The sequence below is a fragment of the Castor canadensis genome, chromosome 1 (assembly GCF_047511655.1).
Source record: "Castor canadensis chromosome 1, mCasCan1.hap1v2, whole genome shotgun sequence".
NCBI lineage: Eukaryota > Metazoa > Chordata > Mammalia > Rodentia > Castoridae > Castor > Castor canadensis.
Window position 1 is genome coordinate 201,300,838 of NC_133386.1, and position 23,759 is coordinate 201,324,596.

General features: G+C 55.6%; 2 protein-coding genes across 4 annotated transcripts in view; one reads left to right on the forward strand and one right to left on the reverse strand.

Annotated features, from left to right (window-relative positions):
- The window catches only part of Macrod1 (mono-ADP ribosylhydrolase 1), a 142,093-nt gene that overhangs the window by 70,381 nt on the left and 47,953 nt on the right, over positions 1–23,759 (reverse strand). The gene's annotated exons all lie outside the window — the stretch shown is intronic.
- Positions 1–23,759, forward strand: part of Flrt1 (fibronectin leucine rich transmembrane protein 1) — a 73,623-nt gene that overhangs the window by 39,404 nt on the left and 10,460 nt on the right. Inside the window, exon 2 of the mRNA XM_074048260.1 lies at positions 18,658–19,534. The gene's annotated coding sequence lies outside the window, so the exon portion shown is untranslated. The remainder of the gene's footprint in view (positions 1–18,657; positions 19,535–23,759) is intronic.

Consider the following 23,759-nt stretch of genomic DNA (forward strand, 5'->3'; position numbering starts at 1 on the left):
TCCTGGCACTGTGGTCCCAGAGCCTGGCCCAGTTGTGACCTCATGCTGGGGATGGCAGAGTGCCAGCAATGGCCCAGGTCAAGCGTGGCCTTCTGAGGGGCACTGCCCGGCACGTGGGCTTCTGAGAGCATTGATGTGATTCTCCCAAACCACAGATACCACTGCTGTTGCCGGGCACAGACCAAAGGGGAGGCACGAGGTGGGTGGACTCCACTGACTGCAGACTGTGTCTACTGTTCAGGTGGTGCAGGGGAACCAGTTCCCACTAAGGGATCAGGCACACAGAGCCCCAACCCCAAGCTCTTGACTGAGCTAGACAGGGCTGTGCCTCTCCTAGCCACCTCCAAAGCTACAGGGCAGCCCAATTCACAGACCGGAAGACGGAGGCCGTGGTGCCAGGGTGCTTGGGATGGAGTTAGGGCTCGGCAGTGTCCTACACCCCATTGGCCTCCCAGGCTCCCCAGTGCCACTTTCCACCTGCCAAGTTCTAAATGGACGTGCACTTCCCACAGCTGTGTCAATAAATCAGCCCAGCTCCCTTGATGAGATTAAAAAGTGTGCGAGCCAAGCATAATGGCTCATGCCTGTAATCCTAGCTACTAAAATGTGAAGATGGAAGGATCACGGTTCAAGGCTGGCCCACCTTGAACCTTGATGGGAGACCCCATCTCAACTAGTAAAAAGCTGGGTGTGGTAGTACGGGTCTGTCACCCCAGCTGTGCAGGAAACATAATTAGGAAGATTACAGTCCAGGCTGGCATAAACTTGAGGCCCTACCTGAAAAATAAGGTCAAAGGGCCGTGGATGTGGCTCAAGTTGTAGAGTGCCTACCTAGCATGTTAAAGGCCCTGAGTTCAAAATCCAGTGCCACCAAAAAAAAAGTAAAGTGTGTGAGCTGCAGCATCTGGCTAGGGCAGAGAGGCCAAAGGCCAGGGTGGCTATATGGGCTGCCTCCCTGGGGCAGCCCAGGTGCAGGCCCATCAACATTTGTGAAATACCAGCACACTAGCAGCAGAGGGTGGCTGGAAATCCTGCCTCCCATCAGGGGACACTAGGGAGGGGTGACCTGGGGCGGCCTAGAGGGTAGGATGGGGGACTAGTAGCCACTAGAGGAAGGCACAGGGAGGGAGTGGGACAGCTGGGCCACTTTCAGGGTAGGCTGGAAGTCCTCCCCTCAAGGGCCAGCAGTGGGGGCGTAAGACACTGAAGGCTGGGCGCAGGGACTGGTTTTTGGGGGTGAGCAATGCTGGGGGTTAGACAGTGGTGGTTGTGGGAGTCAGAGCTCTAGGCTAAAGTGAGGGTCAGATGTGGGGAGAGGCCCAGGGGGCCAGGGATGAAGACCTGCCCCTGGATGCCAGTGCCAGGTGAGAAGATACTCTGTGGCCTGGAACCCCAGACCCCTGCCCTGCTCTACCCTTCATGGCGGGGCTGAGTGTTGGACATCACCCACAGGGCTCCCCTTGGAGAAGAATCCAGGGAGGAGTTATTTACAGACTGGGCGTTTGGGTCAGTTGAAACCCCTGGAGGTCACTGTGCAGCCCGTCCCCAGAGCTCTCCCTTGAGCTGAGCTGAGTTGACCACCCCCTAGAAGGTGCAGGATGCAGACCAGCAGGGTGGTGTCTGCCTCAGCCCAGCCTCACCCTCGTCCACCATTGCTGTCCTGCCCTGACTTCTCTGTGCATCTCCTCTCCTGCTTGCCCAGGACCAGCTCCATCTTCCTGCTAGTCAAGCCAACAACATTCTATTTTACAGTGACGGAACTGAGGCTGGGAGAGGTGCAGAGACTCTACAGGCAAAGGTTGAATGAGTACATAGCAGGATTTGAACCCCAGCCAGCCTGCTTCAGACGCCTGGGTTTCCCACCCACCTCCCCCCTCTTGAGCCTCTTTTATTATGTTGTATTTCTGTAAGCTGTCGCAAATCCTTTGGAGAATAAGCTGGGAATAAATAAATAAGTACATGAGTAAGTAATGACAGGCTGCAGCAAGACAGTGATGTGGGGTCAGGGCCGGGACTCCATGTCCCAACAGAAGCCGGAGGCAGTACCTAGGGACGAACCCCAGGACTTCTGGAGGGGGGGACATGGCACAGCAGCCCAACACCCAAGGTCAAAGGTGGATTAGCAGGGACTGACAAGATTGGGCCCATGCAGCAGCTGGGGCTGGCTTGGGGGAGTCCCTGCCCCAGGCAGGTGCTGGGTGAGGGCAGCGGGGTGTGGCTGGCTTGATGGGCTGGCAGGGGCTCTGAGCGAGAGCACCACCATGAAGCTAGACCCACAGTTGAGACCATGCTGCTCCTTTCCGGTGCAAATGTGTTGTGTGGACACACGAATCGAATCTCCAGTCGCTCCATCCGCAGGAGCACACAGAGGATTAGCTCTGTACTTATAAGGGTCACAGCTGAGTCCCCAAGCAAGAGTACACGCGGCCCTCCAGCCTGGATGGCAGTAAAATGTGGGAATAATGGGCAGTGTTTGGGGGTGCTGAGGCTCCAGGTGTCTGATAGAGGGACCCTGAATTCCTTGGGAGTGGGTAAAAGATAAAAACACCCCCAAGGGAGCAGCAAAGGTCCTGAAGGTGCCCGTCCCTACTAGACACCTCTGGCTGACCTGTGTGAAGGCACAGGCGGCTGAGTGCAGAGCAGGCCTGGTGCTGTGTGATGCCTCCTTTGCAACAGTTGGGAGGGACCTGCAGAAGCTCAACTTCTACTGGTCCCTCAGGAGGCAAAAGGCCAGGCAGAGGTCACAGCCTGTCCCCCACCTCTGCCCCATGCTGTGTGCAGGTGTGAGTGTGCTTGTGTGAGCATGGCGCAGAATTCCCATGGGCAGGTGCATAGGCAGCCATGTCGCCTACCCTTCCTCAGCTCCTTACAGGGTCCAGTCACAGCAGCAACTCAGCCTCTGAAGGTGACATGGCTATTTCCAGGCCTTGATCCCTGTCAGTAGTGCAGGAGCATTTGTGTAAGAGGCTGGGGGAGGTACCCCAGTCCCCAGACACAAGGAGCCCCTTGGCACACGCTCCACTCACGTGCACCAACCACTCTGCCATGTCCCCCGTTGTGGAAAGGAGCTGTGGAGGAGACAGAGATGGGAGGGATGTGGGTTCTGGGGTCATCCCTACTCGAGGCCCTGAGCTGTTGCCTCACCTCACCTGTAAAATGGGCAGGCAGCACATAGAAGGGACCCAGCACATGGCAGGGAGTGACAGGAGGGAGAGGGTTGTGCCCAGTGCGCTCTGTCCACATGCTGTCCCCAAGTCAGCCTTGACCCCAATGCTTCAGTGACCCCATCATTGTTCTCCATCCCAGCCCCAGACTAGGAAGACAAAACAAAACAAAACAAAACTGTATCCGCATGCCCAAAGAGATGCCCTGGCCCAGGTAGGGAGCAAGACCACAGGGTTCCGGGGGTCACAGATACATGGATCAGAGGTGGGGGAGGGGCTTCTGCTTAACCATGGTCATAATTCTAACTCTACGTAATTGTGTCACCTAGTAACAACTGCAGATGAGGACACTGAGGCTCAGAGAGGCTCCACCACTTGCCTGAGTTCCCACAGCCTGTCTGTGGGACTCATCCCCACCCATCAGAACCTGGGGAGGATTGGGAGAGCAGGGTAGAAGATGGGCCTGGGGTAGGGGTCAGTTAGGAGAGGTCCACCTGAATAGATTGGAGGGGTCTGGGCCGCCCTCCTCCACTGAGGGAAGTTGGCAGGCTGAGTGAGCTCCTCAGGCAGCAGAGAGGTGACTCGGGCATGGGAGAGGCCCCAGCAGAGGCAGCTCCCGCCCCATGCTGCTCTGTCCTGTTCAATTCCAAACTGAAGTGCAAACAAGTCCCAGCGCCTGCTGCTGCTGCCCAAATCGAATTGGTGCTATGATTTCTCTGCGGGTGGCGGGTGGCGGGCTGCCTTCCGGGGAGGAAGCGGGAGGCTGGCACGGGGCATGAGAACCGGCAGGGACCAGGCCATTTGTCTGGGGCAGCCGGCTTGGCTGGCTGGGATCTTCCACCCAAATTAAATTTTAACCCAGCTCATAAATCTTCCTCCAAGTCCAGCCCCCGCTGGGTCTAACACTAGTGCCTCGTAGGCAGGCAGCATAGGGGCAGTCCCATCCCCCCCATGCAGACTGCCTCTTGGGGGCTGGGACAGTGGCCCACTGACAGACTCTGAGGCTGGCCAGCTCAGCTTCCTTGGCATTGGTGTGAGGGGATGACAGCATTCCTGTGGGGACACATGGACCAGGGAGACAATCCAAAGACCTAGGGGCACCTCCAGCCAGGTGGCACACACCATTCTGAGGGAGGTCAGGCAGTGTGAACCCCAGGGCATGGTGGGAAGGAAGGGCTTATCCAAGAGTCCCACTCTGTGCAGAGCTGGAAAAACATCTCCTTTATTTGCTGTTTTGTGGAGCTGTGAGGAGCCTGGCGTCACTCCCACACATTGAGACCTTCACACATACTACTGTGCACTTACACCACCCCGAGCTTTCCACTCTTCAGTCTGATCCTGTCCCTCCTTCTCCATTCTGGAGAGTACCCACTGTCTTCAGGATGACATCCAGACCCCTTCCTCACTGACCTGCCCCCATGCTGGGTTTCCTTCTATATGCAGCATGGGCAGCTTTGTCCCTGCCCCTGGGCCTTTGCACATGCTACTGCTGCTGTTGGGAGTGCTTTTTCCATTCCCTGCACCTCCACTTTTGCCTGTTAACTCTTACTCCTGCCCCAGGGGCCTCATTTAGGGAAAAAAATAGAAGGAAAAGAGGGAAGAAGGAGGAGGGGGACAACACTGACATTTTGGATGTCTAGATCAACCAGGCCACCAGCGTGCAGTGGGACAGGAACCCTTCTCCACTCCCCCATCCACCCTGTGACTCCTGCAGCCATGCTAGGGCTGGTGGCAAGAGGAAGAAAGCTGGTTCTTCCTGACACCATCCCTTCTCCTGGATGGCAGTGTACAAAGTGCACCATCTCCTAACCCCCCACAGCTCCTGGCATCTGCTAACTTGGGATGTCTGGCTGTCCCAGGCCTGTTCCTGGCCTCTCCCAACCCCAAGCCCTGCCCTTGGCCCATTCCTTCTGCCGGCCTTCGCCACACTCCAGCCACATGCAGCCGTCACTGTGATCTACACTCTTAAATGCGTGCTTGTCCTCCGCTAGCGACACTCAATTAACATCCCTACCAGTAAACGATGCGGGGCCGTATTTCACCCGCACCCAAATGTGGACCACAAAGGCATTAAAATAAATGATGGCGCAGTTAAGCGGGGCTCTGGATTTGCAGACCTGGCAGAGGTGTCCCTGCACCACATGTGCCCCGTGGCCCCGCCCACCCCCTGCTCCACAGGGGCCTCCCAGCCCTAAGTGCATGCAGAGCCCCTCAGTGGGGCGACAGGTTTCCATAGGATGCTTCTGCCTTCTGTCCGGTCAGGTTAAAATGTCCTCCCTTCTGCACAGCAGCCCAGCTGCTGATCCAACCAGCCCTGATCACACTCCCATCCTCTTCAGGCTTCTGGTCAGGACAGCAGGAGGGCCCAGGCCGAAGGTGGGGACCCCTGCCTGTGTCTTCCTCCCTCAATGTTCCTGGGAGCTGGCCACATCTCTCCATGGTCACCCCTCTAGCTGGAGCTCTGGGCTAGACCTGGTCCCAGGCTGTGGCCTCTGAGGCCCACTCAGATGGTGCCAGTATCATCTGAAGGTCACCATGCCATATGGGAGCTAGCTCTATGCAGCCACCCTTTAGGGCAGGTCACCATGGTCCCGTTTCTGTCCCTTTTACTCTCCTGCACTCTAATTACCTGTGCAATTATCCGTTTGATGTCTATGCCCTGGGAGGCCACAGGGTTCCAGAGGGCAGGGCTTGGCTGGGGTCCCCATTCCATCACCCAGGACAGGGTGGATTGACCACAGGAAGCTGCCCTGCACTGCGGTGGTCTCTGACCACTTTTCTGGGGATTGTTTTGGAAGACCAGGATGTTAAGTGCCCTGACCAAGGGCTGGGCTCCCCATTTCTGGGTGAGGGGGGAAACAGAAGTCTAGGTTGTATCAGGAGTGGTACCCAACATCCTCGACCATTTGAGGGTCCTTCAGGGCTGGCAGGAAAAGGTCAGGCCAGAGCCAGGGAGGTCCAGCCCAGCATGGTGTGGAAATTCCAGGGGGCAGGAGGCCCTGGGTGGATGAGAGCAGTGTCAGCCCACCCCTGTCTGCCTCTCTTGCCACCTTACTCCTCCCAAGGGCACCTAGCTCCCTGTGCATCTCCTGTCCCTACTCCAGGGCCCTGGGAACTCTGTCCCTCACCTGGTCTCCTGGGGCTAACTCCAGCCTCTCCTACTCATAGTACTCCCAGTCCAACCAGATCACTCCTGGGCAGAGGGGTTTGACTTCCCCAGAGAGCCTGGCACAAGGTAGGGGCAGGGAAGAAGGGAGAACAAAGTGGTCACAAGGAAGGGAAGCAGCCACCTTGCTTGGGTACAGAGTCGATGATAGGGGAAAGGTCCCTGACTCGGGTCTCTGTCCCCACTCACAGGTTATCCTACCACCAGGGAAGAAAAGAGAAAAGGAATGCTGGAGTTGAGACCCTGTGTGATCCTAGTCAGGGCACTTAACATCTCTGAGCTTTTGTTTGCTTCTAAGTGACAGTTGAATCAGGTGGCATCTTAAGCCAGGTGCCGGTGGCTCACGCCTATAATCCTAGCTACTCAGGAGGCAGAAGTCAGGAGGGTCATGGTTCAAAGCCAGCCTGGGCAAACAGTTTGTGAGACCCTATCTCGAAAACAAAACATCACAAAAAAGGGCTGGCAGAGTGGCTCAAGTGGTAGAGTGCCTGCCTGTAGGGGTGAGGCCCTGAGTTCAAACCCTAGTACCACCAAACAACCAAACAGACAATCTTAACAATTTTTTCAGCACTTATGACCGTACCTTTTGTCCAGGTGAAAAGAGAAAGAGATAAGGCTGTGATTGGGACCCAAAAGAACTGTCACCCTGAGCCCAGAACCTGCTAGAATGGGGCCCGGAGATGAAGATGTGTGGCCCCTGATCTGGGGGCTGGGGACTCATCCCTGCCTAACTTCCCAGACCCCAGGTCTCATGTTGTAATGTTGGAGTCCAGAGCAGGAGCCCGCAGGCCGACGGTGGCAGTGGAACCCTAGCCCTCTAGCCATCCTTAGGAAATGGATCGTGTAGTGTTTTTCCAGTCCGGGAGCCTAATAGTCAGCAGTTATTTATCGTTGCGTTTCCTAGCGGGTAGGAAACCACACGTAAGTAAATCCAAGCAGCAGGGCACAATTACTGAGCCCGGCTCTTTATTTCCCCAGCTCGACTCCAGCCCAGCCGACACCGGGTCGATGATAATTTATGATGCAGCCCCTGGGGGAGGAAGACGTGGCCAAATAACCACCTTTTGCTACTCATCGCCCTCCCTGGACCAGCTGTACATGTTTACAGGTGGCTCACAGGTGGCTGGGATGGCAGGGATGGGACGGGGAGGTCTTGGGAGAAGGAGACTGGCAGGGCCTGGTCTCACTGCAGGAGGGACGGCCAGCAGCCAGAGAGCCATGCAGCCAGAGAGCCATGCAGCCTGGGCCTCATTTCTGGCCACCAAGCAGACCCCTGCTCTGTGGCAGAGGTGTCACAAGAGTAAAATGGGGGAGGAGGGCGGGGAGTCTCTACCAAGGGGTTTGTCTCAGGTGGAGCCCCACAGGGCCTGACGAGGGGTCTGCACCTAAGGTGGTAGTGGGGGACACAGGAGGAAATGAGGTAGGAAAGGTGGGCGAAGGGATGAGCCAAGGTGATCCAGGCCAGGCCGGACTCTCACAGAAACCAAGGGGCAGGCAGCCCTACTGTGAGTCAGTCAGTCACTGAGGAGGAGGAGGGACAGGGTGGGTGGGTGGAGCAGCCACCAGCCACCCCTCCCAGCTCCTGGTGAAGGGCAGGTGACAGCAGCCGCCCTGCCTTGAGGGAGCAGCTGGTGAGGATTTCAGAATTTACGTAGCTGATTTTATCATGTTTCATGTTCTGTCAAGTTTCCTGCCGTTACAATTTCATTCTTCCCTCTGGGAACACTAGGATGTTAAACTGGGATTTAGGGGGTGGGTGGCACATCTGTGTGAGGGGGGTGAAGCCTGCAGCCTCAGCCAGACTGGGGGTCTGGGGTCCGGGCTGCAGGCTGAGGGCCTTCAAAGGCATCTAGCGGGTGGAAGAGACATCCCAGCGTGTCTTCTAGAGTTGTAGTGACTTCAGGATGTGTGGGGAGCTTGGCCAGCCTGGTCCTTGCGAGCTCACATGGTGCCTCTGTAACCCTCTGCACATGCCTGTGCTGCAGCTTCCATCACACTCTCACTGCACAGATAAGGAAACTGATGTCCAGAGACATTAAGACACTTGCCTCGGGGAGCACAGCTGTGGAAGCTGTTCTTTCTACAACAGCCTCCTCCAGGAGGGCAGCTGGGACCCAGAGTGGTAAAGGGCTGGTCCAAGGATACCCAGTGCTGAAGAGGCTCTTGGGTTACTATCTCCTCCTGCTCCCTCTTCTCTGGGCCCCAGGCCACTCTTAGGGACTGCAGGAAACGCCCTGAGGGTGGTAGGGTCCCCTGAGCTGCCTCTAGGCTCACTCTGGTTGCTTTAGGGACATGGGGCAATTGTCTTAGTGACACCAGCTCCATGTGGGAGGCCCACAAGAGCTGGACAGAAACTAATTTGCAAGCAGATGGGCAATAATTAACAGGGTGTCCTTCTAGGTCCCCCAAAACAGCCCTCCCAAGTCAGGGCTAATAGCACACCCCGACATAAGGCCACTGTTCTTACTGGCTGCCATCCTTGGCCTAGGTTTTTTTGTTTCTATTTTTTTAGTGGTACTGAGATTTGAACTCAGAGCCTCCCACTTGCTAGGCAGGTCCTGAGCTCACATCCTTGGCCTATGTTAGGGACAGTGTAGTATCCTGGGGTGGCTGGTGTCACCACACAGTCTCAAGCCAGCCCCCAAGATGGTTCTAGAAAGAGCATCAAAGAAGCTCCCTCTTCTACACATAAATGCCTCTTCTTTTCTTATCTTTTCTTTCTGCCTGGCCCTTAAAAAAAATTAAACATAGATGGTTTCATCTAGGAAGAATTAGTATTCTAGGCAGGGCTGGGGATATGCTTAGAATGTCAAGGCTGGAGCCACAGAGCTGGAAGGGTAGAGGTGCTGGGCCTAGCAGGGAGCCTGGGCAGAGCAGAGGGCTCTGACCACCCAGGGGAGGCATGGTGGGGCACAGCTGCTGGGAGGTTGAGGCCTAGTGTGGCCAGAGGGGCTGGTGTCAGATCCAGGGCAGAAGGAGAAGGAAAGGTAACTCAGGGCAGAGACCATGTCTGGCCAGGACATGCAGCCTCCTGTGGCCATGGCACATCTCACTACTCCACCCTCCCTCTCTCATCAACTCTCCCCTGCTGACCGTGTATATGCCTACTCTGTGCTGGGCATGAGCGAGGCAGGCAGAGGGCAGGGATAGGCCTGTCCTTATCACTGTGTCACCAGCCTGGCACCTCGAACATCACACTGTCCCAAAGCAGTTTTGGAGGTTATCAGGTATCACAAAAACAAAGTCAGTTGGTAACCACTGGAGCAAACCAACTTAAATTGCTGTCTTTGTGCAGGACTTCTCAGAGCCTTTGGTTGCTAGTGCAAGCTATGAATATGCAGGAACTGGCCCCCTAGCCCCTGCTGTCTGAGCACAGACTTTTTGTCTCTGGCCACTCAGGAAAGGCACCAAGTGGGGCAACAGGACTAGGTTTGCATTTGGGTTCTACCATGGACCTGCTGTGTGACCTTGGACAGGCTGCCGAACATCTCTGTTTGCTCAGGTGGGAAACTGAAATGGTACTAGTGATGGCTATGGGTTTAGTGTGGACACAGCACAGGGTGGCTACTGGTGGTGGCAGGATTATATCCACGTAAGCCTGTGCTCTGTGTGCTTGCGCCCCTGGGAGAACATCAAATTAGCTACAGTACTGACCCAGTCCCTGACCCTGAGCTAACAGCCCAGGGGAAACCAGCCCAGGGCGCCACTAAGGGGCAGTGTAGCCCCTGGGGGTGCTCATCCTCGTCCTGCCTCTGCCAGTGGCTGTCCTGTGGCTTGGCTGCCCTGTGTGGCTGCCTGGGCCATCTTTGGGCATCTCTGCTCACTACGGATTTCTTCCCAGTAGTTCTTGGGCCTTCCGGAACACATGTGCCTTCAGTCAGAGAACAGGTCCCACCCAAGGAGGCCACACTTTTTTGTCCTTTCTTTCTGCCTGGCTTTTTTTGTTTTGTTTTGCAGTGCTAGGGTTTGAACTCAGGGCCTTCACCTTGAGCCACTCCACCAGCCTTATTTTTGTGATGGGTTTTTTCGAGATAGGGTCTCGCAAACTATTTGCCTGGGGCTGGCTTTGAACTGCAATCCTCCTGATCTCTGCCTTCTAAGTAGCTAGGATTACAGCCATGAGCCACCAGCACCTGGCTCTGCCTGACTCTTAAATAAAAATTAAACATGGGTGGTTTAATGTAGGGCTGACTGGCATGGTCCCTTGTCACCTCCCTGGGCCTCCTGCTCTGCAGGATCACTGCACACCTTGTATTGCCCAGAACTGAACAGTGTCTCCGTTTGGTGTGACCAGGGTAGAAGCATGGAGGAACAGTATGGGAATCGCCTCCTTCAATCTGTGGTCTGTTCTTTTAATAAAACCTTCCCAGTGACCAGAGCTGGTGCAAGGTGTCCCTCTGTGTCTGGTAGGCCACCATGCTCTATAGAGGCCAGGTAGACAGACACAGCAGGGTGCAGGACAGCCTGTACAGCCACAGTAAATGAGGTTAGGGACAAGGAATGGTCAGGGAAGGCTGCCTGGAGGAGGGGACAGCTGTCAACTGGAACCAAATGGCAGTGCTGGAGAGGGAATACAGGGCCTTCAGTGTGCTAGGCAGGCACTCTACACTGAGCCACACCCCAGCAGCTCCGGAGGGACTTTAAATCCCTCAGTCCCCAGTTGCAGGGGGAAGATCATTTATCTGTGGGAAAAGTGGCTCAGGCAGGCTGAGCACAAGGCTGACTGCAGAGGCCAGAGGCCTCTCAATACTGGACCTCGTCTACCAGAAGTCACAAAGTCCCCACCATGACCATGGCATTCCTGACTGTCCCTGGGGTGCATGGGGCGTCTGAGTCGCCAGCTCTCCCCCGAGTCACACGCAAGTCAGGGGCCCAGCCATGGCCCCAGCCAAATGGCCAGGCTCTGGGCTGTCCCCTAAGAGTGGAGGGGTCACAGGCCAGGGAAGTTTCTGGGCCTGGCCTGGTGCCTCAAGAGTGAAGGTACCAGGGGCCCTGTTAGTGCAGCTTCAAAGAGGCTCGTGATTAACAAAACTGCGGAATCCCTTTCCTCTTCCTTCTCTCCTTAATTCAGGCTCCCAAAAGCAAAAGGAGAGACACAATGAGAAGCAATAAGGAAGCTCCTGAGGAGAGCCAGCACCGCAAAGACGGGAAGGAGCCGCATCCCACCCTCATGGGAGGTGCAGGCGGCTGGCTCACTGTATTTATTTAAAATTCTCTCCTCTCCCCTTCCTCCCCAGTTCAGCTGGTCTCTCAGACCGGCTTTAAGTCCTTTTGAAGTGTTACAACCATTTTCTCCTCTTTCAATTAACAACACGAAAAGGAAGCTAATAGCTTCCTGAGCCACTCGTTGTAAATATTAACAAAGTCTGGCTGCCCGGCCCAAGCACCAGGCTCACAGCGTTGGGCTGGAGAGCATGCTTACGGGAAGGAGGGTGGGCGGGAGATTTCCAACACACCCTCGAAAATCCATTGGCACAGGCTCCTGCTGGCTCAGGGAAACCAGAACTCGGGAGCTGGGTAGGAGGACACCTGTCCCTGGGGGCTAGAGTGGTGCAGCAGGCAGGAGGAGAGAAGAGAGGCTGTGGGGGATACTCTGGACAGAAAGGCAGCTTCGCCTGAGTAACTTGGTTGACAACACATGTGGCCTGGAGTCCCCAGCTGGTGGCTTTGACTGTGGTTGGTGGCAGACATCTGAGGAGGACTGGCCTTTTAGACAGCACCTGGAGGGCATACTGATGGTCCCCAGGGGTGTACCCTGGACCCCCAGCACAGAGCTTCCAGAGAGGTACTGAAAGAGGACAGATGGGGCCGTCAGGAGTCCAGACTGAATGAGGGACTCTGAGGCTGGAGAGGGGACAAGGGCAGCAGAGTAGGCCTGGGTTCCCTGACACTCCTTGGCCTTTTCCCTGGAGGGCCTCCAGCTGTCACTACCACTGACCAGCAAAGTGCCACTTCGAACATCCACTAGGGATGTATGGATGACGCCAGGCCCATTTCATAGCCAGGTCTGCCAAGGCCACGTGAGAGCACTCAGAACCAGGGTGTCCAGGCGGGGGCCAGGTGCTTGAGGGACCAACAAAGGGCATCACTGCAGGGCAGGCAGGGTTGAGAAGCTACAGTTGTGCCGGCAAAGGCAGGCCAGTTTCCTGAAATCAGAGGTTCTGACCTTGGCCAGTGGCACCAGACTCATTATCCATGGCTCCCCAGGCCTGTCACACACCCTCTTGAGCTCAGGCGCCAGGGTACAGCAAGGCCTGTTGGGTAAGGTCCAGCCAGCAGGGCAGTCTACATCCTGGGAGTTGGCAGGCAGCAAACCCACCAGGCTGGAACCTTTTGACCTAGACTCTGCCCCTCTCTTGGGGACAAAGGAGCAGGCCAGTGCAGGCTGCTCCCAATATCACTCCGCTCAGAGATTTCAAAGGCATGGAGCACTTGGGTGGGTGAGATCTCTTCTGGTGCTGACCTTGTTCCAGGAGCAGTCCTACCCCCAAAAGGGAACAACTCTGCCTGTTCCTGTCTCTCCACTGCCCAGGGACAATGGTGCCTACTGGCAGACATGCTAGAAGCCCCTGCTGCTTGGCTGTATTTTGGGCACAGCACCTTAGGACCTGAGCCCTCCTCCCCTCTAGCCCCTGGGACCTGGCAGAAGCAGGCCTATGACACCTGGCAGTGCAGGGCCTGAGGGGTAGGTGGCTGGCAGGTGGCTACCGTCCATGCCTAATGTGGCCTGGTCCAGTGCCAAGGGCCACTTCAGCCACAGCTGCCCACACAGGGAGGAAGAGAGGTGGTTTGTCCCAAGGCAGAAATCCCTTGTATTTTCCCCCGAGAAGCTGCTCCAGAAGAGTGGACCCCAGGAGCAGCTGGCCTCCTTGCTCTGGTCATGTCTGTCTCTGTGAGTGGTGCTGGCAATGGTCGAGGATGGGTGGCGTGGGCCCCACAGCCACCCACAGCCTGGCTCACGCACTTGCCTACACCCCCATCCCTGAAAGTCTGTGTTTCGTTGGAAGCAGTCTAATTAGCAGAGTGGAGGCTGGGAGGTTCACACTGCCTGAGCAGGCTTTCACCTCCGCCCTTTCTCACCCCATCCCCAGTGCCAGGCTGCAGTGCCAGGCCTGGGCCCAGAGTGCTGAGAAGGGGTAGGAAGGAGCCAGGGTCATGATGCTGGCCCCTGCAGGTACCTGGCGTCCACACCCTGCTCCCGAGAACACTGCTTCAGCCTCTTGCTGTCCCTCCCATGCCCCTGTCACCCCCAGTTCTCCACACAGCAGCCAGACTGATCCATGTAAGTTGCAGGTTTGGTTGTGCTCCTCCCTGCCTGGCACCCTCACTGGCTCACCACTGCTCTTGGTATGAAGACCAGGCCCCTCAGCACAGCACTCATCGCTCTCCCAAGGCCAGGCTCCTGTCCCCTGCCTCAGTTCAGATCACTGCCCTCCACTAACTCAGTTTTGCAGCACCAGCCTTCTCACCCCGCCAAGTCCTCCCATCCAGAGCCTTCACACATACTGTTCCCTCCACCCTCAAGGGCTCTTCCTGCCCCACTCCCTAGCATGTTGACCTTGTTCCAGGAGCAGTCCTACCCCCAAAAGGGAATGCCTTCTCAGCTCTGTAGCCCCAGCCTAGCCCTCTGCCCCTTCTGCCTTCAGGGTAGAGAGTGTGACTGTGGTGGCCCAGGTCTGCTGGCCCGAGAGAAGAGTAGCCATCCTAGGTGATGCGAGAAAGAAGGGGCCTTGTGGCTGGCCATCCTGGTGGGGGAAGTCAGCAGCCATCAAACAAACTCTGGGTTTGATCACAAAGAGCCCTTTCCTCAGGAAAGGTCAGAAACAGATGCTGACCCCAGCCTGGAAGTCCCCAGTGACAGAAAACCCAGGTCTCCTGGCTTGCTCCAGATCCAACCTGCTAGCAATAATCTAAACTCTGCCCTCCTTGCCACAGGGCACCTCTGCCCAGGAAGGGGGTGGCATGTTGTTCATTTTAAAAGCCATTGGGTTAAGTCATCAGCCATAAAGCCCACCTGGGTTTCCAGCAGCACACACCAGGCATTCGTGATTAATGACATGCACATAAAACTCCGTCCCTAACAGCCATAGGTTGAAATGAAGCAGGAGGGCTAATTGCTAATATAGAGCTTAATATCAGTGAGCGGCGGTCTTTAAGGCAGTGTGGACTGTAAAACTGAGGACTGGTACTACTTGGGTGGCAAGCCCTGAGGGCTAGAAGTGGGCCCTTGAAGACACATGGGTGGTCAGGCCATGCGTGGGGCACTCTGCATTGCCTCTGAGCTCACATGTGACTGTCATGGGAGCCTGAAGGACCCCAGAACCACAGCACAGTGACATCTTCCCTAGGAAGCACCCCCCCCAGAATCCATCCCTTCCTCCCCAGTCTGGGCAAAGTGGGGTTCTTTGCTCCCATAGTGCCCTGAATGTATCTCACACTGCAGCTCCTACTAACCAGGAGCCTCCCCACTTCCTGGAGGATGAAGACTCCACTCTGTACAATGTCTTATATAGTACCTGAAGCATGACTGGACTATGTCTGCAGGGAAGAAGGGAGGGTGGGAGGGAGGGAGGGGAGAGGGAAAGAGAGATGGAAATACGGATGGAGGCAAAAAATGGAGGGAAAGTGGGAGGGGGATTGATAGAGGGAGAGATGGATGATTGGAGAGATGGATGGAGGGTGATGGCTAGCTGGCTGAGGGACAGATGGAGAGATGACTGAGGGAGAGATGGATGGATGGGAGAAAACTGAAAGGATGGACTGGTGGATGGATGGAGACATGGAAGGAGGAAGGGAAGAACTAGGGAGATGCATGAGAAGCCCTCAGGAGAAACCCAGGGCTCCTAGCTCTAGTGTCTTCCCAATGGTACAACCCTGTCATGCTGGGTCTTAGGGTTATGCAGGGAGAAGGGAACTGGCTAGAATTTGAGGCCCCAGCTTTTCTGCAGGTTGTGTCATCTTGGACATGTCCCTCTCTGCCTTCTCAGCCTACCTCCACAGTGGGCACACTGCCCTGCCCTGCCAGCTATGTTGGCTGTCCTGGACTCAGAGGAGATGGCAAAGCAGAAATCACTGGAAAAGAATAAAGGTGCATGCCTGCCAGGCAGATGGTGGATGTGGACCCTTGGATCCAGCCAATACTGGAGGAGCGGGGCTGTAGGACGAGGCATTTCCTTTTCAGTTTTCCTTTCCTACAGTTGTGATATTGTTGATAACCGAAGTAAAAATGTGTGAGTGTCTCAAAGAACTGACTCAAACTGGTTCTTTGGTGCAGTGACCAGGCCTGGAGCCCATGGACAGGGAGGGCTCAGGAGACAGGGGCTCAGCTGAGCTGTCCTCTGGGGACAATGCCCAGAGCTGCACTTCTCCAAGGGCTAACAGGCCCCCATTACTGATCCCCTGGGGCCGCACAGATTCCTTTTGTCCTGGGCTAACCCAACTGACTGCATAGGAAGTCCAGCGCAGCGGCGGGCTTTGCTCCGTGCCTTCATGGGCTCCACTCAGTCTAGCAGCATGGCCGCTGTGGGCACTGGGGCTCTGACTGGAGGTAGGTGTTTGCAGGCAGGCGCATTTACATATTCATTCCTGGGCCACATTTGGTTCAGTGAATGCAGGTGGCTACTAATGATTGTCATTATGTACTCACATGGGAAGAGCTAAGGGCTGCCCAGAGCCCTCACCAACCCACCCCTGCCAGCCAGACCCGCTCAGAAAGCCAGCACACACCCCAGCCACCTGAGAGGCCCCCTCGCCTATGGTGGAGCACCCCCCCACCAACCTCCAGCCTACTCTACACAGCATTCCCATAGGCTTTGCAGGAAGGCTGGGGAGGGGGCAGCAGGGAAGGCCAACTGAGGATGTACAAAGCTGGATAGGCCCAGAGAAGCCTTGCTCAAGGCCTTGCTTTTCTAAGGAAGAAGGAAGCAGAGTGAGGAGTTTTGTTGGGTGCATTTATTAAGCAACTACTGCACACATGACACCAAGCCAGGCATAGAAGGATCCAGAATTGGATCCTCCCTTCAAGTCAGGGAGAAAATTCCTTCACCATATTATGTCATTGCCATGATTTGTGGGACCAGGCACCCAGAGAGGATGGTGGCCCAATGCAGGAAGGTGGTGGCCCAATGCAGGAAGGTGGTGGCCCAAGGGAGGAAGACATCTGAGAGGATCCTTATAGGAAGGGAACTGCGCAGGGAAGGACCCACATTTCCCATGCATGCACTGGTGCAAATGTGTGCACGTGTAGCCATGTGTCCATATGTTCATGTGTGTGCACAAGTATGTGCCCATGGATGTGTGCTCACATACACCTTGGGTGCAAATGTGTGAATGTCTGTTCATCTCCATGTGTGGGTTGGTTCACACATCTACATGGGTGTATGTGTGTGCATGGGGGCGTGTCTGTGTGCTCTTGTGTATACACGTGTGAGTGTGTCTGTGTTTAAATGTCTGCATGGGGTAAATGCGTGGGCTACATGGCTGTAGGGCTTAGTCCCAGCTCGGGGTGGTAAGAGGTAGTACGGGAGACTTGGGATGGACAGGCAGGGTCTAATGGATGATCAGGCCAGTGCTGCCTCTTTCCAAGAGCTGTGGGAGTCCAAGGCAAGCACACTGGTGGGACACACCTGCCTCCTCCCTGGAGCCGTGGTTTCAGAAGCAGAACTCAGTGGCTGTGTCTGCAATGGGAGGACACAATCACCATTCTCTGTACTGCCGAGGTGCAGCCACCCCGCCCCCACCCCTAGGGGTCTAAAGCAATTTCCTCGCCCCGGCCAGAGAGGCAGATGACCTCATTGGACTCTTTCCATCTCTCGCTTTCATACAGAAATTACAATTTATAATTGGATGAAATCACGCGGGTGGTAATAGCAATAAGGGTTTGTGCTGCAGTCACCACTTCCCCCTCACACAGCAGCAGTCGGTCCTCATCTTCCCTCCTGTCCAACCCCACCCCAGCCCTCCCTGGGGCTGTGCCCACCTGTCTGCTTGTACCTGCAGTACTGACCCTGTCCTGCCTGTGCAGAACTAATGTCCCTCAGGGTTTGCCGACTTGCTGGCTCTCAGTCCTTCTGCCTCCTGGTGACGCAGGTTCCCAAAAGACCCTGCCACCCTGTCAGCCCCCTGGCTGCAGGCTCCCTTCCTCCACATGCATTCCCCTCTGGCTGTGAGCCGGTGGGCAGCCACCCCAGTTCGGGTGTGAGCTAATTAAACATGCATCATAGCTGTCCTTGTTTTCATCTGTAACCACCCAGACAACAAGCATTTCTCAAATCAGCCACCTTCAGCCCTACAAAGAAAAGGGCCCTGATGCAGCTGAGCCCATCTGGATCCGATTTCAAACCAGAGTGAGCGCTCTCAGATGTGTCATAAAAGCCCCTTTCCAAAGAGGGGCTCCCGCAGGGTAGTGCAGACACCAGGGCGCAGGCCTTCCACACGCCAGCTAATGAGAGGGATGGGAGGGCTCAGGTTTGTTCTGGATTCCTGGGAATGGCCTGGCCTACCCCCAGGTCTCTGTGGAAGAGGGGCAGCAGGGTGGGAGGACTGGCTCACCTGAAATGGGAGACCCACTTCCCACGATGTTGCAGAAGCAATGCTTTTTCTGGAAGCCGTGGCCCAGTTGGAGGCTTCAAATGACACTTAGCAGGAGCAGGTGCTAAGGAAACAGAGCCAGCTCTGGGCTGGGTGGGTGGTCCTGCAGGACCTCCCAAAACTTCTCTTTTTTCTCTTCCTAGTCCTTCCACCCCTAGGGAAACGAAGCCAGGTAGCTGCAACATGACCAGTTGCTCCTTGTCTGGATTGGAGAGATGGGGACAGTAATCCCAGCCCCGTGCCAGGTACACAGGGAAGTGGCATTCAAGAAAATAGGTTTTGAGGACTGGGTGCATGGCTCAAGGACTTGCTTAGAAAGAGTGAGGCTCTGAATTCAAAACCCAGTACCGTCAAAAAAAAAAAAAAAAAAGCCAATGTGAAGCTGTGTGCATGCCTGTGGTCCTACTTACAGGCAGAGGGAGGAGGATCACGGTTCAAGGCAAAGATAACAAGACCCTATCTGAACAACAAACTAAAAAACAAAAGGGCTTGGGCTATGGCTCAAGTGAAAAAAAAAAAGGAAATGAAAAATATTCTTCAGGACTGGGCTGTGGCTCAGTTGTAGACCATTGGCCTAGCATGTGTGAGGCCCTGGGTTCCATCCCCAGCACTGCAAAAATAAAACCACCTCTGAAGGGGTGGGCAGAATGGGGCCACAGCCTGGCTGCCCTCCAGTGCTTGTTCCTGCACAGTTCCTAATTTCCTTGGACTTGATCACTTTCTTTTTTTTTTTGGCAGGCAAGGAGGCCCAGAGTGGGGAAGAAGGACTCCTCTTTGGACAGACAAGACCAGAGGGTGAAGCAGGAACACCCACCCTCACACCTCCCCAGCAAGAGAAGCTTCTTGAGAAACCAGAGCAGTCAAGCGCAGCAGCCCCCACCCCCTAAGCGGCTTTCCAAAGCAGCACAGGCCTGACAGCTCAGCAGCGCGAGGCAGCGGCTCCAGCCAGCAGTGAACATCTGAACTCCTCCTCGGTGGGGTAGCGGACCCCTCCTGCCCCCTGAGACACAGCCTGAGTGGCAGGAATACCGATTCTTTGGAGAGTGACTCCCTCTCAGCTCTGTCACGCAAGAACGCTCTCTGCACCGAGCCCATTCTGCCAAGTGACTTAAAGGGATTTAAAAAAAAAAAACAAAAAAAAAAACCTTGGTAAAGAGAAAGAGGGGTAAAAGCACATTGCAGAGGCCTTTCAGAGGAGGTGACGGCCTGCAGACAAAGGGCCAAAGTTGCAAAGGACTGTGGAAGTGGTCAGTAGTGAGAGGCTGCCCTTCCCATCCCAGGGACGTAGGGCATGCCTTGCTGGGGAGTCCCCAGAGCCAGAGGACGCTCACTGCTCCAGGGGGAGAAGTCAGCAGTGCCCATAGCCTAGGGCACTGAGGATGCCTCTTGGGATCTGAAGCTCTGTCTGAACGTGAGGCTAGGAGCACAGGACCCTCTCTGCGTGCACCCCAAGTCTGCTGTCTGCATCCTGAGTAGCACTCAGCCTGTGAGGGCCTCGAAGGCAGGAATGTGAGCGTGACCTGGGCCACTGCACCTCTAGGAGCAACATCAGAGGGGCCTCTGGAGCAGTAACCCCAGTCAGACCCAGTGGCTCCAGGGCTACAGCATAAGGGAGGTAAGACTGAGGGACAATGTGGATGGGGAAGGGCTCCAGGGGGGTCCAGGATGGCAGCCAAGGGCTCCTCACACCCAGAGAGGGCACAGTGCATGAGATGGCTGAGTCCTGCCCTCCAAAGGCCACCTTACTGGGCGGGTGACACAGGACATCTTGGTGCTCCCAGGTGGCAGGGCCATCCCTTTCCCTCCTTCCATGCGATTTCACAAAACAACAGGAGTTTCTGCATGGCAGGATTGGGATCATCTGCTACCTGCCGGCCCCTGTTGCTGGGCAGCCCTGGGTGGCAAGCTGCCCTACTGGACTGAACCACAGCAGGGAAAGATTCCTTCTCTGGAGTGCCTCCCGCCAGGGTTGCTGGCTGTTCTGCCCAAAGTGGGCAGCAGTGAGGCTTTATGGGTTGGAGCAGGAGCTTTGGGGAACTGGGCCTTGGCACCTGCTGTCCTTGAGCTGGTGGTAATCCACAAACCTCTTCCATCAGGACCTGCCTTGCTGTGGCCAGGGAGACTGGGGTGGGGCTGGTCTGATGCCAACACCCAGCTCTGGGCATCATCTGCTGTGGTTTCCAGGACAGTCCCTTTGTTGGTTAGAGGCCAGCTGAGGCCCAGAGACAGGCATGAGAGCCCCAAAGTCACACAGCAGGCACTGAGCCCGGGTGGGGCCTACTCCTCCAGATGCCCAGAGGCAAGCGGGGAGGGGCTGTGCCTCCACAAACACTAATCCCAAGCAACCTACAGCAGCAGAGCCCTGGGCAGGGCAGGGAAGCCCCAATTCATTACCAAGATGGAAAATGACACTTCCCCTGTGCTCTGCCCCAAGAGAGGGGCTGATTTGTGACTGCGCCAGGGCCTGGGACATCCGTCAGCGCTGCGTGCAGGGCACGCCGTCTGCGGGGGCATTACTAGCTGTGTTATTAGCCACCGGCGTGAAGGATGCCCCGCGGATGGCCTATTTGCTGTTATTTATTATAAAGGCGCGCCGAGCACGTTGAGCTCGCCTCTCAGAGCCTAGGAGGGCTGGGGGTAATTCCTGCCATGAGACCAAGCCAGAGGAGGGCAGCAGCTGCCCCCAGGTCTGCTGGCTGCCGAGGTACTGATGGAGAATGTGCTCAGCAACTCTGCAGCATCCTTGAACACAGAGGCAGAAAAGCAAGAAGGAAGAAACTGGGCTTTGAGGCCAGACACACCTGGGTTGGGCTTTGGTTGTGACTGGTGTGACCTCAGGCAGGTCCATTCCCGTCCCTGACTGTGCACTGGGGACACAGGCCCCTTGGAGTTGTGGCCAGTCACTGCTAATGCTAACATGCCTTCTGGCATGGGTCTGCAGACCCTTCTGGAAGGGTCTGCAGGCAGGTCTGTGACCCTGCTATGCCAACCCCTGTGAAAGAGCTTGAGAGTTTGGTGCTGGGGCCTAAGGAGGTGGCCAGGAGGGCTGTCAGAGACTCTTGTAGGGTCTGTCTCCATAGTGCCTGTCCCTCCATGTCCATAAAAGCAGACCATCTCCTAGTCTTTTACCTCCCGATCCTAGGATCTTCCAGGGCACTCAACCCTTGGGTGCACCTGTGGGTGGGCAGGACAAGATATAGGCCATCTACCGGAAAAAGAGATCAGCCTCGAGAGACAGGCCAGAGGCTGGGCAGTACCAGGCCAGCACCCAGGCAATGAATCTGAGGCCTGGGTGGGTGCCCAACTCCGCCAGCACCTGTCTTATGATTCAGACCTGCCCTTTGCCTCGGGGATGCTGTGACAAGGAGGCCACCTGGTCATGATGGCCTACAGGGGTGGAGCTGATAGAAGACTTGTCCCCCATCTTTTCTCCCACTGCCTGCTGCTGGATTTCAGATTCTGGGGCCTCATTCATTCAACCAATGTTGACCCAGCCCCTTGTGTGTCATGCTCTGTGCCAGGCACAGGACAGACCTGTTGAAGGAGTTTACAAGCAAGTAGAGGAGCCAACCAGCTGGTGACAAATAGGGGTTCCTGCTAGGACGGGTCTCCAGTGTCCCCCCTCCCCCCCCACACACACTCACAGCTCCTGAGAGGCTCCACCCTCCCTGGCTTCTGATTTAGGAGCCCAAGCACCATGGTGAATGCCTGCCCCTCACTCCCCCCCACCCCACCCACTTTGTGGCTGAGGAGCCCAGCAGCACAGAACCAGGGCCAGGCCCTGGTCTTGGGGACCAGCCCCTGATGGCTAGTGAAGACCTGAAACCTAGGTCACCCCCTTATCTCCAGACCCCAAATCAAAGGCCTTGGGCCCCACCCAGAATTCCACTAAGCTGTCTTTTTTCGCTTCCCCAAAGGAATGAAGTCTCAGTCTAGGCAGTTTTGCTACAGAAGGGCCCAGGCAGAAGTTTGGGGCCGAGGAACTCTCATTAAATATCGGAGAAAAAGCTGAGAGAAAAAGAAACAAAATTACACGTGTCTCCTTTCATCCCCCCTTACCCCTTCCTGGCCTTGCATAGTTTAATATCCAACACTGTTATCAATATAATTAACCTCCTAAGACACAATTTGAAGGTCTTTTTTTTTTTAAAGTGACTCACATTCTCTGAAGCTCAGGACATCCCGCAGCCACCTGGCCTGTCCCGCCCACTGGCTTAGGTGAACTCCCCTGCATTTCCTACGGATTTGCATACCTGTCTGCAATTACTGCTGCCAGCGATAACAGCTGATGCATAATGCATGCAGCATGAAATTAGAAAAATAATTAACTTCAGGTTTTAAAAGAATCCCCACCCCCATCCCTTACGCATTACCCCTTCTGGGAGCCACCCAAAGATGAATGGAGTGATGAGAGAGACACAGCAGGGCAGCCAGGGTTAGAAGGTCCTTGAGGGTCATAACAGGTTGTGCCCCAAGGAGGTGTCTATGATGGGCCTACAGGCCCAGGGGCATCTGCCAGAAGACACAGGTCTCAGGTCCCCTGCCTGTAGCTAGAGGGACACCACCCATAGCTGATGGTGTAACAGTGTTCCCTCATTCTGAGTCCCATTCCACTAAGCACTGAAAATAACCTTATTTTATTCTCTCGGGAGCCCAGAGAAGTAGGCCATTTAGGGTTCCATTTTACAGATGAAGACCTTAGAGGCAAGACCGCCCCTCAGTACGCCCACAGTTGGACCAAGTGGACACAGGCAGAGTGCTGGGGTCCTGCCTCCATAGGAGAGGGGCTTCCTGGGAGGGAGAGGAGACACCCCCAGGCCTCCCTGAGCACAAGGTGTAGGCCAGCCTCCTCCTTGTCTATCAGAAGTAGTTGCCAGCTTGTGAGAGAAAACGTGGGGCTCCTTCATTAATTGACACAAAGGTTTGCAGAGGCTGGCTCATCACAGATGGAGACTTGGTGGCCCTGACTTGGTGGGGTCAGGTCAAGGGCTGGCCACTGCTCCTTACAGGATAGGGTCCTGCCAACCTTTCCTTTGTGAGGCTGAACACTGCTTCCTACCCAGTCTGCCCTGCAGGCCACACTCCTGGCTTGGCCCTCAGAGACCTTGTGAGGTTCAGGAAAGACAATGAATTCTTGCTAAAGGGAAGAACTGAAAGGGAAAAGACACCTGGAAGAGACCACACCTGGGGCTGTCAGGAGGAGAAGCTGAGGACCCAGGGTCTGCAGAACTATGTGCCACTACCAGGCTAAATGGGCAGCCAGGTTACTGAGGACTTGCCAAGCTGGGGGTTGGTAGAGAAGTTACAGCCCTGGGAGAAATGACCAAAACAATGTATACACATGTGAATAAATGAATAATTAAAAAAAAAAGACAAAAAAAAAGTTACAGTCCTGACAGGTGAATGTAGTTTCCAAAAATGTCCATCCACAGGAACCCACATTTGCCTTCCCTCTGAACGTGCTATGGGTGATGGGTGCGGCGCCTCTCCCCATGGTCCTGAGGCCCCACGCCACTCCAGTGAAGGAGCAGCTGAAGTGGGGTGCGGCAGGGGGCCAGTGGGGATGGTGCTGCTTCCTCACTGGCTGTGGGAAATGTCTAAGATGGGCTCTGTGATTAGAAAATAGCATCACCAGGTTCCGTAACAGTCAGGAGGTGGCAGCCAGCATCCCCAGCAGGCTGAGCTGTGGACACGGGGCTGTGAGCCAGGCAGCAGGAACTCTGTGAAACTGCTGTGAGTTTCATGACTTGTAAAGGCTTCGCAGACTGGTGGGATGTCCCCTCTCGGCTCCTGCTCCCTGACTACACCCCAAGACCTGGGATACCAGGAGTGCAAACCCA